Genomic DNA, 17,160 nt, shown 5'->3' with positions numbered 1-17,160 from the left:
GTGTTTAAAATGTGAATATTAAAACATGCTTGATCAGTAAAATAACAAAGAATGCACCTGCAAAAAAAAAAAGAGTGTGCATTCAGTCATGGGAGCAAGTTTGCATTTATGGGTTTAGACATGACACTAAGATGCAAATATTGAATTATTTTAATTAAATAATTAGGTAGTAGCAATTCCTGTAGACATAAAGGGTGCCAGGACTGAATATCAATATTTTAGCATTAAAATTACCTTTTATAAAATACTAGAAATGTTTATCTAAAAATCCCAACTCTTGAATGATAATTTGTTAATAAATTAATTAATGTCTTTGATCATTTTTTATTGTGCAGGTATTTTAGAAACTGAATATTTTTATTTTAATTTATGACCTTCTGGTATACCATTAAGACTGCTGCTTTATAGCCTTAGGTGTTCATGGAAACTTCATTCCCAGTAAATAGGCTCAGTAATACAGATACAATGTTTGGGGACATAGGTGGATTTACATTTCCTTGAGGTCAGATTTCATGATGTTTTCATTCTTTTTGTGATGGAACACTTTGTGTATTTACTGCCTCATAGTACTGTTTACTAATTTTTGCATATGGCCTGAATAATTATTTTGCAACATTTTCTCAACATCAGATTTAATAGCTCTGAACCGGCTGGCCACAGCACCAAGCGCTATTGACTGGTAAATGCTCCAATAACAGCATTGTGCTCGTTGCTGTGGTTACTGCAGAAAACATGACAAGTGAAACAGTTTTTGATAGCTTCAGACCATTAAGAAGTGGACATGCATTGTTGCAGATGTCAGTACCTCACACATAGCCCATTCTCAGAGAAGATCCATTGGGAGGTTATTGTCAAACCGCTACTCCGCCCACCTGGCAGCAAATAAAGGGACTGGGAAATAGAACTTTCTAATTGTCTGCAAACATTTAATCAGCTTTAGTTCAATCTGTCATGAGCATGCATACAAAGTCCAATTAAATGCTAAATAGAGTTTATTAAAAATAATAATGACAGCAGTAAGACACCCTCGAGGATTTTATTAATTATCATGTAATCATCCTGCAACAGTTCAGAGCTTTTAACTGTTGCTTTTGTGACACTAGATACCTAGGTGGGTAATAGATTATAGTGCAAATAAGGGTTATATTTTGTTGCTAAAATTGTTGTTTGATTTATTCTCAGTTTTACACATAATCGGTAAAGTTTCACAAGTCATATGGCCTCGCAGAACACATTTTTAGACTTCCCAGTTACAATCTAAAATATGTAATTAAATTTGTTGCAAATAGATGTTTTACAATGATAGCGGTATGATAATCATGTCTGATACTAGTGTTCCAAAATCAGGAATTAAGTTCTTGAGCATACATCTCAACAACTGCCCCTGATTTTCAGAGATGTCCCTGATTTTGACTCATATTTTAGATCTCTGCCTTCTCAATCCCTCCTCCTAAAACTGGTAACTTTTAGAGAAAAGGTGGTGAAATGCAATAATCTTGTTCATAGGATAGTACAATATAGGTTTCTAGTGGGGATGAATTACTAGTACTATACCTGTCCTGCAGGTGCAGGTATGCATTTGGCCAGGAAAAGAACATTATCTATTGCCGGGGGGGAGGGTATCATGTGTAATGTGAAGGTTCATATTTTAATTAATACAGTCACATGACATTTGTGTGTTTCGGCTTTTCCCGGTTAGGGGTTGCCACAGCGGAACTCTGGTCTGCTAATGATTGGCAGTTGATTTTTACGTACCGGCTTGCCAGGCCTGATGCACAACCTTCAACGAAGGTACGCCCATTCACGCATGTCTCCACGCAGAAGATTCTCTAGCTGAGAATCGAACCGGACAGCATCTTACTGTGAGGCGACAACTCTACCGCAGCACCACCACCGCGGGATAAAAAATGTCTTGTCTAACAAATTATTTTATACAGAATTATAGAAAACTCCATAGGATCATAGGATCATAGGAGATTACTAGGGTAACAGCTCCAGGGCCCTTACAAGCCTAACCAAGTTCAACCCATGTTCCCAAGGGTGTCCGGTTCAAGCAGACACTAAAATCAGCACCTATTGCCCCTGTCCAAGAGGGACACAGGTAGAATCCCTGGTGTGAATTTTTGGTTACCCATCTAAATTATGCTTAAATAGGGCCGAGGGGCTTTATTTAACATGAATAGGAAGTTTGTTCCAAAGGGGGGCAAACTCTGTTAGTCAAATCTGTCTCTCCAGCATGTTCTGTTGATGTCACATACCAGGTTAAGGTCCTTTGAGTGACTGACTCGCCGTGTGCCATTTGACTTGTGAATGTGCAGCATTTCCATTAAAACTGGGTCAGAGATTACTCTATATGCAAGGCACAGGTCACCTCGAGCAGTCTGTATGACACAGAGTAAAGTGACAATGATTTCAGTCTATCTGCATAAGACAGATCTTGAAGACCCTGAATTTTCTTTGTAAGGAAACTTTGTGTTTCCTCTAATTGCTGCAGGTGTTTGGAAAGGAACATACCAAAGGAAGCGTTGTACTCATATCCTTGTTTTCACGCCTTTACTGAACTAGAATAGTCCAGTCTTCAGATTTTGCTGATCTCTGGGCTGTGTCATAGTTCCTGTGTTGTCCATATCCTTATTTGGATAGGAGGAAGCTTCTTTGTTCACCAGTGGGAGTGGGGAGCACTGAGCAGCCTATTTGTCCCTAAAGAAGTGGTTCCAGCCCAGCAACTTGTAGTTTATTTGCCGTTTTGGGCCATTTCCTAGCTCTTTTCAACCCCCTGCTATAAAGCCCGCCTTAGCACACTTTTGCACTTGTATACGACTCAGCACAGCTCCTCATGGTGCCCTGCAGAGTTCTACAAGCAGCAGAGAGTGAAAGAGTGACTTTCCTTTGATTATAAGTATTTTTCTGGCTTGCTTTTTTTGATTGCTGTATTTCAACTGTATTTCGCCTAAAAGCATTTTTATATTACTAAACTAGCTCTGCAATTTGATCTACTGTATTTGTGTTTGCTTCTGAACTGTTTGCACTTTAAAAGTTTGTTTTCTGCTTAATTTAACTGTTAGGCTAACACACTCAAGTGCGCTAGCTGATTTAAAGCATTTACTGTTTGTTACTGTATCTTTTTGTCTGTTTGAAACAAAAAAACAAAAAAACAAAAAAAAAAATATCCTTGTTTTCCCGCCTTTACTGAACTAGAATAGTCCAGTCTTCAGATTTTGCTGATCTCTGGGCTGTGTCATAGTTCCTGTGTTGTCCATATCCTTATTTGGATAGGAGGAAGCTTCTTTGTTCACCAGTGGGAGTGGGGAGCACTGAGCAGCCTATTTGTCCCTAAAGGAGTGGTTCCAGCCCAGCAATTTGTAGTTTATTGGCTTTTTTGGGCCATTTCCTAGCTCTTTTCAACCCCCTGCTATAAAGCCCGCTTTAGCGCACTTTTGCGCGAATTTGCACAAAGTTGCTCATAGAGCAGCATCGGGCAGCACCGGTTAATCAAGTTTAAGCTATTTCTGGCTCCGCAAAGTCTGCTCTTCAATTTTTCCCTTAGAACTGCTCTACTTGCAATCTAAACAGTCTATTCTCTATCTGAAAAGCCCAGCACTTGCTCCTAAAGCATTTTTATACAGATAAAGCACTCTAAAACAAAAAGGAAGTACTTCATTCACCTAAATCCCCTTGAGTACCCATTTCCCTATATGTCCTTTCTGTTACACAGCAATCCTATACACTATTCTAGCATGTCGAAGGGTCAGTTGCTGGCGTCCTCTCCTGTTCAGCTGGTGAATCTGGGAATCTTGAGGCAATGTTACAACTGCCTCATGTACACAGACAACCCTCTCCTCCTCCCAACAAATACAAATATATGTGAGAGATGCAACTATATAGCCAAACTGGAGGCTGAGCTCTCTCAACTCAGTACTGGCGAAACCAGTCAGGAGGAGAAGGTAACCACGCACACCACAATCCCAGTCTCACATAGACCTATCACAACTGCAAACCAAACACATAAACACACAAAAACATACTCGGAGGCTCTAATTAAAAATCTACCAAAACAACAGAGGCCTCCAAAGCAGACAGCCAAGCGACCACTACCTCAAGACATAGCACATAGGTTTAGGTTATAGGTTCATAGGTTCATACTAGGCTATCTGCCCTAGGGCATTTATAAGCCTAGCCAGAGTGTGTTTGGCTTTCACCACCAATTTTAAATTAATTTTGCTATGCCTTTTTTTGAGGTTAGTATACTGTGCCTCTGTCTAACAGTGACACAGAAGTGATAACCGGGGTAAACCTACGATCTCCCATCCACTCATCAAGATTCCTCTTGAAGAGAGTCAATGTGGGACTCTGCCTAACCTGGACTGGGATTTTATTCCAGAGTGAAGGGAGCCTCTGGGTTATGAATCTGTCCCTCCAGCATGTCCTATTTATTTCAGTGCTGAGGTTCAAGTCTCTCGAGCGCGTAGCTCAGTGGGATTTGGATTTTCTGAGGTGCAGCATGTCCATTAATTCCGGGTTGGACATGGCTTTATACGTTAGGCACAGATCGCCTCTGAGCAGGCGGTATGCCACTGAGTAGAGCTGGAGTTTCTTTAACCGGGCAGCATATGGCATCTTGTAACCACACAGTCCAAGGCAGTGACACAACCACAAAGAAACACAACGCTGCTCCGGCACAATAAAGGCTGTCCCTTTTCCACAAACCACCACTGCTGTTTGCAAGCCCAAGGATAAACGATGTTCCCACGAAGATAAAAATATATAATTTATTTAACAAAAGACTTGTAAAAACAAAACAAAGTTACTGATTAAGCGCTTTCGTCTCCTTAACGGAGACTTCTTCAGAATCTAATTGCACTTGTCAGTCCTGCATTTTATACCTTTTGAAATAAACCTTGTTAGCCTGTTGGCTAAGAAATTAAACAATTAATTTAATTAACCAAGCATTCACTTGAACCAATTGGGCTGATACCATAATAAAAGGGCTAGCTCATAATTAAAAGCTGTACAAAACTGCTCAATAGATATGGTGAACAATAAACACAAAAACTGATAAATATAAATATAAATAGTACACATCCCCTGGTCTCTTAAAATTCAATATTACATCATACCATCAATTAAACATTATATAAATATTATATAAATATTAATAAATATTATTTCATTTTTATAAAAAACTTGAAAGTTAAAAATGTCAACATTTGAAAATGTTAAAATATGTATTATTAACCAGTAAAAAGTTAATAATTGAAAAGAAATGAATAAACAAACAAGAGATAATATCTCTAATGTCAGATTATATTTAACATTTTACTTTATTCGGATCCATTGCTAATAGTTTTAGTGCAGGGGTAATGGATATATGGTCATTTAGTCCTGTACTCTAACTTTCTAATGTAATATTGAATTTTAAGAGACCAGGGGATGTGTACTATTTATATTTATATTTATCAGTTTTTGTGTTTATTGTTCACCATATCTATTGAGCAGTTTTGTACAGCTTTTAATTATGAGCTAGCCCTTTTATTATGGTATCAGCCCAATTGGTTCAAGTGAATGCTTGGTTAATTAAATTAATTGTTTAATTTCTTAGCCAACAGGCTAACAAGGTTTATTTCAAAATGTATAAAATGCAGGACTGACAAGTGCAATTAGATTCTGAAGAAGTCTCCGTTAAGGAGACGAAAGCGCTTAATCAGTAACTTTGTTTTGTTTTTACAAGTCTTTTGTTAAATAAATTATATATTTTTATCTTCATGGGAACATCGTTTATCCTTGGGCTTGCAAACAGCAGTGGTGGTTTGTGGAAAAGGGACAGCCTTTATTGTGCCGGAGCAGCGTTGTGTTTCTTTGAGCATATGGCATCTGTTTGAGCCCTTTGATCCTCTTGGTGAGGTACTTTTGGGGTCTTTCCAGTTGCTGCAGGTGTCTGGTAAGGTACATCCCAAAAGGGGCATTGTACTCAATTATGGGCCTGATGAGGGATGAGTAAAGAGGCACGATGACCTCCCCTGATCTAGATGTGAATCCATTCATGATTAGGTGGACTATATAAAATGTTTTTCTAACCACTTTGGCCATGTGGTTGTCAAATGAGAGATTGCTATCAACTTGGGTCTCCAGGTCCCTAATGACTTCTTCTGTACTTAATGGATTACCACCTATGTGGTAATTTGTGGGCACTTTGTTTTTGCCAAAGGGGATGACTATACACTTTTTGGCATTTAGCTTGAGGCCATGGCTCTGGCACCAGTTGTCTGTTTCTATGAGGCCCGTTTGGAGGATGCTTGTGTCGGCTGGAGAGTTGATTATTGCGCCCAGTTTGCAGTCATCTGCGAACTTGGTCAGCCACAGTCCTTCCGTGTTGGCCTGTACCACCGAGAAATATATACCGAACAAGAGAGGTCCCAGGACTGAGCCTTGTGGGACGCCACTTGTAACTGGTTTGGAGTCTGACATGGCTCCGGCAATTCTAACCATGTGGGTTCTGTCCTTGAGCCAGTTTGCAACCCATCTAGTGACATAGGGGTTTATATTTAAGCTGGTGAGCTTATCTATAATGCGCGAGTGGGGTATTGTATCAAAGGCTTTTGCAATGTCCAGGTAGGCTGTGTGGACCACCTTCCCCTCGTCAATGGCCTTGGTGACTGTTTCAAAGAAATCGACCAGGTTTATGAGGCAGGATCTGCCCTTAACAAAGCCAAACTGGGTAGGATCCAGTGTCTGTAGGTCCCCAATATCTTTATTTATGAGGTCCATGATGATCCTTTCCATAGCTTTGCAGACCAAGCTAGTCAGGCTTACGGGGCGATAGTTTCCAGGATCCGTTGAGGCACCACCTTTGTGGAGAGGGACCACTGTTGCTGTACGCCACTCTTTGGGTACATATCCTGTAGTAAGGCTAAGATTGAACAGTAGTTTTATGTTTGGGTTTAGCTCACAAAGTCAGTGTGCTAAACAGTCACAGCCCTTAAGGCTAATCAACATGCCAGATACACTTGTAATAGGTGACTCCATAGTCAGACACACTGACGTCCCACTCACCAGACTGAACAAGGAAAAGGTTACAGTAAGCTGCCTGTCGGGCGCTAGAATCCGCCACATAACACAAGCACTCAGGTCACTCCAAAGCAAGTACAAATATGACTCATTATCCATGCTGGTGTGAATGACCTGAGACGTACCTCCCTGGACTACATGAAAAGAGACATAGAGGAGCTCTCTCATTATGTAGCCCAGGCCGGTATGACCCTGACCCTGAGCAGCATCTTACCCTCACCAAGAATGATGCCACAGTACAGAGACAAAATGATCAGCTTTAACAATTGGCTTAATTACTGGTGTCATTCTAAGGGGATCCAATATCTGTCCGCTTGGGATGACATGCTTGACAAGCCACGCTGCTTTGCAAGGGACGGCTTGTACCTGTCACCCCTGGGCTTCCGGATATTGGCCAAGGCTCTTGCCACCCCCATAGTGCCTTTTTTAGGCAAGGCTCAAAAGACAAACCCACCTCCCTAGAAAACACAATTGAAAAAAAAAACTAAGGGTAATGCTGCTCAATGCCAGAAGTCTAAACCTCAAGATGCACACTCTTGAAGCCCTCCTCAGTATGGAGAACATCGATGTCTGTGCAGTGACTGAAACCTGGTTCAAGGCTCCTGAGAGCACCCCAGCACTACCAGGTTATACCTCATATCATGCTTTCCGGCCCCAAAACTTGGACCGAACCACAAAAGGAGGGGGAGTATCCATATTCATCAAAGATACCCACACCTCCAGGTTAGTGGCAATGCACGAAGCATCGGAGACCATCCAGATGCAACTAACCATAGGCAAAACTGCCCTACAGTTTGTAGCATGCTACAGACCACCCTCTCAAACTCAGGAACCCCACTCAGCCTTCCTAAAGACACTGGAGAGTATGAATGTCTCTCCAAATACCATCATATTGGGAGACTTCAACTACCCAAACATAGACTGGGAACATTACTCAAGCCCCAACACCCTAGCCCAAAGGTTCCTAGAATTCATAAACTCAAATGCGATGGAACAACTAGTCACCACTCCCACAAGAGGAGATAATATACTAGACCTGATCATCACAAACATGGGGACAAAATGCTCCACACCGAAGTATACCCTCATTGGTGAGATCAGACCATAAATTAATCTCACTGAAAATCTACATCCCACCCCCAACCCCTGCACAGAAGACCACAGTGAAGAATTTCTCAAAAGCCGACTTCACACTTCTTAAGACTGAAGTGGTATCTTTCAAGGCCCCTGGGCCAGTGGAAACCACAACCCACACCGCTGAATCCTTTATAAATGCCTTCTACGGACACCTTCAAGAATGCATGGATCATGCAATCCCTAATAAAACCAAGACCCATTCCCACAAAGGCAGGCATCCTGTCTGGTGGACCCCAGCCATTAACAAACTTTACAACAGGAGGAGGAAGCTACTACATAACAGAGCAAAATCCCCAAAAGGGAAGGCATCTCTGATCAGTACTAGCAAAAAACTTCGATCACTCATAAAATCATCCAAGGCCAACTTTGAGAGAAAAATCGCAAAACACACAAAAGACAATCACAAGGCCTTTTTTATCTATGTTAGAAACCTGGGTGGAAACTCCCAGATATGCTCAGAAATAGTCCAAAATGACACAAAATACTCTGAACCCACAGATATTGCCAACATTCTGGCAGACAGGTTCAGTGCAAATTTCTCCGCCGCTCCCCCCCAAAAGGAGAAATATCTATCCCAGCAGAGTGTAGCCTCCCTAACATCTCAGATGCCCAGGTGAGAGCCGCCCTCTCCAAAGCTAAAAACACAGCATCAGTGGGACCGAACGGTGTCCCGGGCTGCGTAATACATGAACTCCAAGAGGAACTAAACCCACACATAAGGCTGCTGTTTAAGCTTAGCCTTACTACAGGATACATACCCAAAGAGTGGCGTACAGCAACAGTGGTCCCACTCCACAAAGGAGGTGCTTCTATGGACCCTGGAAATTACCGCCCCATAAGCTTGACGAGCCTGGTCTGCAAAGCTATGGAAAGGATCATTATGGAACTCATAAACAAAGACATTGGGGACCTACAGACATTGGATCCTACCCAATTCGGCTTTGCCAAAGGCAGATCCTGCCTTTTGAACCTAGTCGACTTTTTGAAACATTCACTAAGGCCATTGATGAGGGTAAGGCAGTTCACACAGCATCCCTTGACCTTGCAAAAGCCTTCAACACAATACCCCACTTAGGCATCATTGACAAACTCACCAGCTTAAATGTAAACCCATATGTCACAAGATGGGTTGCAAACTGGCTCAAGGACAGAACCCACAAGGTCAGAATTGCTGGAGCCATGTCAGACTCTAAGCCAGTCACAAGCGGTGTCCCACAGGGCTCAGTCCTGGGACCCCTCTTGTTCGGCATTTATTTTTCCGAGGTGCAAGCAAACGTAGGAGGATTGTGGCTGACAAAGTTTGCAGATGACTGCAAACTGGGCGCCATAATTGATACTCCAGCGGACACAAGCATCCTTCAGAAAGGCCTCATAGAAACGGATAATTGGTGCCAGAGCTATGGCCTTAAACTGAACGCCAAAAAATGTATAGTCATACCCTTTGGGAAAAACAAGGTACCCACAAATTACCACATAGGTGGTAATCCATTAAGTACGGAAGAGGTAATTAGGAACCTAGGGGCCCAAGTCGACAGTAACCTCTCATTTGACACTCACATTGCCAAGGTGGTTAGGAAGACCTTCTATATTGCCCACCTTATCATGAAGGGATTCACATCTAGATCAAGAGAGGTCATTGTGCCCCTGTACTCTTCTCTTATCAGGCCCATGATTGAGTACAATGCCCCATTTGGGATGTATCTTACCCGACACCTGCAGCAGTTGGAAAGACCCCAAAAGTTCCTCACCAAGAGGATAAAGGGTCTCAAACATATGTCATATGTTGCCCGGCTGAAGAAACTCCAGCTCTATTCAGTCACATACCGCCTACTCAGAGGTGATCTATGCCTGACGTAAAAAGCCATGTCCAATCCGGAATTAATGGACATGCTCCACCTCAGAAAATCCAAATCCATCAGAGCCATGAGAGCAAGAGATTTGAACCTCAACACAGAAATAAATAGGACGTGCTGGAGGGACAGATTCATAACCCAGAGGCTCCCTACACTCTGGAACAGAATCCCAGTCCATGTTAGGCAGAGCCCCTCACTAACTCTCTTCAAGAGAAATCTTGACGAGTGGATGGGAGATCGTAGGTTTACCCCGGGGGTCATCTCTGTGTCACTACTAGACAGAGGCACAGTAAACTAAACCCTAAAATGGGCGTAGTATTCTCATCCCAAGGGGTGGAGAAAGCCACACACACTCTGGCTAGGCTTATAAATGCCCTAGGGCAGATAGCCTAGTATGAACCTATGAACCTATGAACCTATGAACCTATGAACTCTCTTATTGGCCTGATGAGGAAAGAGTGCAGGTGGGTTATAATCTCTTTTTTTTCTAGATGCAATGATGATTCTTATGATATGAGCAATATAAAATGCCCTTCTTAACACTGGAGACATGGTGATCAAAGTTAAGTTTGCTAACGACCTGTGTATCCCTCTTACCACTAACTGTGTGTTTAGGGTATTACTATTGATGTGGTGTTCTGCAGGATCATCATCCTTGCTAAAGGGGATGATAATGCATTTCTGTGCATTAAGGTTAAGAACTTGACTTTGGCACCAGTCATTAGTCTGCGTAAGACCTTCTTGAAGGATGTTGACATCACTAGGGTTTTCAATGATTGCTCCCAGTTTGTAGCCATCAGCAAATTTTGTCAGCCACAGTCCTTTAGTTTTAGCCTATACTTCAGAGAAATAAATTCTGAACAGTGGGGGTCCCAGAACAGATCCTTGTGGAAAACCACTGGTTAATGATCTGCTGGAGGAGGTGGATTCCCCTATTTTGACCATATGATTTCTGTCAGTGAGCCAGTTTGCAACCCACCTGACAATATATGGGTTGATACCCAGTTGGGTGAGTTTGTCAATGATGCCTGAGTGGGGGATTCTGTCAAAGCCCTTTGCTAAGTCTAGGTGGGCCATATGCACAGATCTGCTCTCTTCTAGGGCTTTGGTGACTGTCTAGAAGAAGTCCACCACGTTTAACAGCTCCAGCTCAGCTTGTTCTCTTCACTTGCCATAGCTTTCTTCTTTATATCCCAATCACCACTGAACCTTGGGCTTTTCTGCTAACTTACATTCTACCGTTTTCTTTAGCAATGGATTTTAAAGCTCCACTATCAGCTAACAAATACTTTTAATCATTCTTAGTTCTGCCTCTTCTGGGTGTCATTAGTGATTTTTTTCTTCACTCTCTGTGTTTCTTGTTGAATTACATAATATAGTCCCTGACTTGTGATAGCATAGCGTGCCCATATTCCACTGCCACCACTATCTTCCTCCATCCTGCTTATACCTACTAAGCACTTTGGCCCTTTACTCATATTTCACCTTATCCACTGATTTCCCCATTTTGATAAGTCTGTTGTATGCTGCCTGTCATGCTAGTCTCATTTCACTATAGAATGTATAAGTACCTGAACTGGATACTCAGTATCTCATATGCAAACTGGTTGGGAGGGTGACCTAATGGTTACGGTGTTTGCCTTATACACACAAGGTGCAGGGTTTGAGTCTCACAAGGGATAAGTTACTAAGCTTAAAATGGCTCGCAAGGGCATTTAGCCTAGTACTAATCTATGAACCTATCATTACCTCTGTCATTTAAATAAATTCAGATTTGCTGCAGGTTAAGGGAAAAAAACTCAAACAGATGTTCTAGATGTTCTAAACTGACAGTTTATAAGCCAAAAAAATACTTACTTTTTTTATTAACTAATATTTAGACCTATGAAGGGTCTGAGAGGTCTTAACAAGTCTTCCAAGAGGAAAATATACAAAAACAAAGTAGGAACAGTGCAATGTAGAGTTTAGTTTATAACAGGATACACACATTTTTCATTGTTTTGGATGAATTTATATCTTTAGGTGTCTGAAGATCCATGCCCTAAAATGGCGGCTAGTCATTTGCCTAATGACCAAATTAAGGGAGGGCTTGAGTATCTAGTGGATTTTCTCCTATGAGTAAGGGGGAGGCTACAGTATATGACTCTGGACCTGGTGATAATTATCCAAAAAACATAAAAGTACTTAGGATTTGATGCCTATTGGATGTAAGGCATCACAGCAAAGTCATCTCTGCCTGTAAGGAAAATGACTGGTCAAATCATAAATTGTAATCATAACCATTGTCACTATAAAAACAAAGCCAAGGAAAAAGGTTGGGAGCAGCAACTGTTTTATTTGGTAAACCACTGAAAACCAAAACAAAAAAATTACATATATATTAAGCACTTTCGTCCCTTAGTGGAACTTCATCATCCATGAGCAATGGCAACACTTTCTTTAATGTTTCAAGAGGGAGTGTCTCCAACCATTCTTAGGCAAAGTAATATCACAGTGCCATCTAGTATTTGGAAGATTTAAGTGCACGTTATCTTGACAGTGTGCAATCTTGCAAGCTAGCTAAAACACTGTAAACGTTTTGTATCTAACAGATTATGTTTTTATATATATTAGTTTATGTGAAAAATCTTAGATAAAAAATAAATAGAAATCAAAATCACATTAAAATAAGAAGTTAAAATCGTATACATAAAAATAACTCCAAAAAAAATCATACCTAAAAATAACTCAACACACAATGCATGAATGAGATGGTAAAAAATATTAACACCAATTGGAATGGGCAATAGGGGCATTCAATTAAAGAGTATATAAAATGTATGCAATACATCATTTCTTTGAAGGGTCTTGAATAGGAGGAAAAATGTGTGTTAAATATAAAGTTCACATAAATAACTTTATTATATAAAAAGAGTACTTAAAGTGCAAACCCATAGCAAAGGGGCCAGAGGTATTATTGTACCATTCATCCCTACCTCTGTTTCATTTCCTAGTCAATGTTTTAAATTTCAAATGAGGGTGCAGTGCAACAAGATTCATTAAGTCCAGGTCAACCATAGGCATTCAAAGTTAGTTGCCAATATAATTCCCTTAGTTCCAAAAACTGTACCCATGGACCTCCCCTCAGTCCCTCTTTTAATCCTTCTATAACCATGAACTTAAATGTGTGGCCTATCATTGTCCAAAACATGTCTTGCCAAGGCATGGTTGGGGTTCCTTTTGTTGATGTTATACTGGTGTTCATAAATTCTTTCCTTCAACCTACCCTCACTTTTACCTATGTAAAAACATGAGCACTGTTGGCATAATGCTGCGTAGAGCACCCTCCTAGAATTACAGTAAAAATGTGACCTAACTTTGAATTCATTGCCTTTAATAACAAACCTGTCACACATTAGAATGATTTATATTGGGAACAGCTCCCATATTTCTTCATACAACATACCCAGTGTATATTTTCTTCAGATGTGTGTTCCAAAATTTCCTTCAGGTTCCTATCTCTTCTAAATGCAAAACCAGGTTTGTGTCCCATCTTCTGTCTCAAAGTGGGATTTTCACAAATAATCACCCAGTTTTTTTCAATAACCTGTTTAAGTGCTCTGTGGTCCATATTAAAGGTAGTTATGAAATTCATGGAGTAATGAGGTCTGATCAAATTCCCAGTTACTTCCTCCTCCACCTCAGCCCCTATATTTTGTATTATAACATTTGTTGACCCTAATAAGATAGGTTTATACTATCTGGTATTTCTTTTTCTCAATATCACCAGCTTAATTTCCTCTAACAGTCCATCGGGCTAACCTCTCTTATGGAACATACACAGTAAAAGTTCACATTCATTGTGGAAGTCCTCATCCATGGTGACCATTCTAGCAGCTCTAACCAACTGCCCTTTCACCACAGATTTCTTCTGATGGAAGGGGTGGTAACTGTTGAAATGGAGAAAGGAGTTTGAATAAGTGGGTTTTCTAAAAATTGTAGCTATAAATCTGTGGCTATTCCTGTCTTTGCTGAGGAGGAGAAGATATTTTCTCACTATCAAATTCATATGTAAATTGCAAAAAGTTACTAGTGTTGTTGATGTATGTTAAAAATGCCTCAATCCCTCCTACCCCACCCCTCCATAAAATAAAAATGTCATCCAGGTAATGTGTGTAAATCTTAAGTCTATCCTTGTTATCTGGATGATCTAAAATGTATTGGTACTCACATTGGGCCATCACTATATTACCAAATGTTCCACCACAAGGGGAACCCATAGCTACCCCAGTTTTCTAAAGATAAAAATCACTGTTAAAAAACAAAAAAAAATGATGGTCAATGCCAGCTCTAACAGACACTCATATAGGTTGATGTCATGCTGTGGGACCCCTTTTCAGTGTAAATAACCAACCATCATACTAATTCCTTCATCCTGAGGAATGACACTGTATAAATCCCTTACACCAATTGTTAAAAATACGTCATCATCCTCAAACTGTGTTCCCTGTATGGTGGCTAAAAAGGACCATGAGTCTTTACAAATGTGTTTTTGCTGTGTAAATACACTTTTAGTTTTTCGTCAATTAATTTTACTCTGGGGTATATGATGGAATTACGTCCGTCAACTATAGAGATGTATAGTTAGGACACAAACCTGGGTTTTACATTTAGAAAAAAGAGGAATATGAAAGAAATTTTGGAACACACATCTAAAGAAAACATGCACTGGGTATGTCATATGAAGAAGTGTGGATTCTATTCCCAATGCAAATTCATTCTAATGTGTGACACTTTTCTTACTTAGGGCAATGAATTGAAAGTTATGTCAAATTTTGACTGTAATTCTAGGACAGTGGTGTAAGCAGCATTATGCCAACAGTGCTCATGTTTTTATATAGGTAAAACTAAGCATACGTTGAAGGGAAAATTTTAGGAACACCAGTATAACACCAACAAAAGGAACACCAATAATACCTTGGCAAGACATGTTTTGGCCAACGAAAGCCACACATTTAAGTTCATGGTTATAGAAGGATCAAAGGCGAGAATGAAGGTAGATCCATGGGTACAGTTATTGGAAATAAGGGAATTATATTGGCAACTAACTTTGGTTAGCCTGGACTTAATGAGTCTTGCTCTATTCCACCCCTTTTGAAATTTAAAGTATTGACTAGGTAATGAAACAGAGGTAGGGGCAAATGGTACAATAATACCTCTGGCCCCTTTGCTACTGATTTGCACTTTAAGTACCCTTTTTATATAATAAAGCTATTTATGTGAACTTTATATTTAACACACATTTTTTCTTCCTATTCCTGCCCCTTCAAGGAAAAGATGTATGGCATACATTTTATATACTCTTTAATTGAATGCCCCTATTGCCCATTACAATTACTTTTAATATTTTTTACCATCTCAGTCATGCATTGTGTGTTGAGTTATTTTAGGTACTAGTTTTTTTGGAGTGATTTTTACGTATACAATTTTAACTTCTCATTTTAATGTGATTTTGATTTCTATTTATTTTTTATCTAAGATTTTTTCACAGAAACTAATATATACATAATCTGTTTGATACAAAAAGTTTACAGTTTTTTAGCTGGTTTGCAAGATTACACACTGTCAAGATGAAGTGCACTTAAATCTTCCGAACACTAGATGGCATTGTGATACTAATTTGCCTAGGAATGGTTGGAGACACTCCCTCCTGAAACATTAAAGTTAGTGATGTCATTGCTCATGGATGTGTGTATAAAAGTTTTGTAACTTGACTGTTTTTACATTCCGATGAAGTTCCAATAAGGGATGAAAGCACTTAATATATATGTAATTTTTTGTTTTGGTTTTAAGTGGTTTACCAAATAAAACAGTTGCTGCTCCCGACCTCCAGCCTTGGATTTGTTTTGGTTTTGGAACCTCTTGGGTTTTTTGTTTTATCACTGTCATTATAAACAGAGTCTATCTGAACCCATTCAGTGTTGGTCTGTGACTTAATCTGCAAGTGCTTGGTAAGAAAAGATTTATTTTGATATATATTTTATTTTTTACCACTTATTTTCACAGTAATAGTGGTGTGCAACTAAAGCAATAGTGAGCACTGCATGTGATGTGGTAGCTGATAGAGCAATAATCCATTACTGGGAGTGGGTATCCCAGGATTTACCCTTGATTTTTGTGGTTTTATCATGATCAGGGGCGGCCCGTGCTATCGGACTGCCGGTCTGCAGCCCCCTCAACTTGATAGTACACATAAAATAAAAAATAAACCAAAAAAAAAATTTTAGACTTCGCGCATGCGCACTGCTGCCGAGACAGTCTAGTGCATGGAGCATGCGCACGGCAGTCCTGATTGAAAATCATGGACAGGAGCGCTCCCACAAGTCTATGCAGTTTTAAACTGCATAGACTGCCTGGGAACTCGCTGGGGAAACGCGTCGGGGTCGGACTGCCATGTCGGCAGTCAGGGGATCGGATTGGAGTTTGCTGCAGGGGAAGATCTCGCGACGGGCAAGGTAAGGATCTGGATTGGAGTAGAGTTTGCGACGGGCAGGGTCGGATTTGCGCGAGATTTCCTTACTGGATGTATGGTGGCTGCAGTCTCGTCGGGATTTACATACTGGATGGTTTTATGGACAGGGACAGGGATTTACTACAGGACCAGGTAAGTGTGTGGTTTAGCATTTACTACAGGAGAGAGAGTGTGGTTTAGCATTTACTACAGGAGAGAGAGTGTGGTTTAGCATTTACTACAGGAGAGAGTGTGGTTTAGCATTTACTACAGGAGAGAGTGTGGTTTAGCATTTACTACAGGAGAGAGAGTGTGGTTTAGCATTTACTACAGGAGAGAGAGTGTGGTTTAGCATTTACTACAGGAGAGAGAGTGTGGTTTAGCATTTACTACAGGAGAGAGAGTGTGGTTTAGCATTTACTACAGGTGTGTGTGTGTGTGTGTGTGTGTGTGTGTGTGTAAATGCCTCAGGTTGGACGTACTGGTGATTAGACTCATGGTGGTGTGGTAGGGAATACCTCAGGCTTGAACCCTGTACCTTGTATACAAGTGTTATACGACCTGAATTCCCTACCCACCACCATTTGTAAAAATAAATTGCAGATTTTTGCCTCA

The sequence above is a fragment of the Protopterus annectens genome, chromosome 2.part1 (assembly GCF_019279795.1).
Source record: "Protopterus annectens isolate FY-2018-M chromosome 2.part1, PAN1.0, whole genome shotgun sequence".
Lineage (NCBI taxonomy): Eukaryota > Metazoa > Chordata > Ceratodontiformes > Protopteridae > Protopterus > Protopterus annectens.
This window is presented reverse-complemented; position numbering follows the sequence as displayed.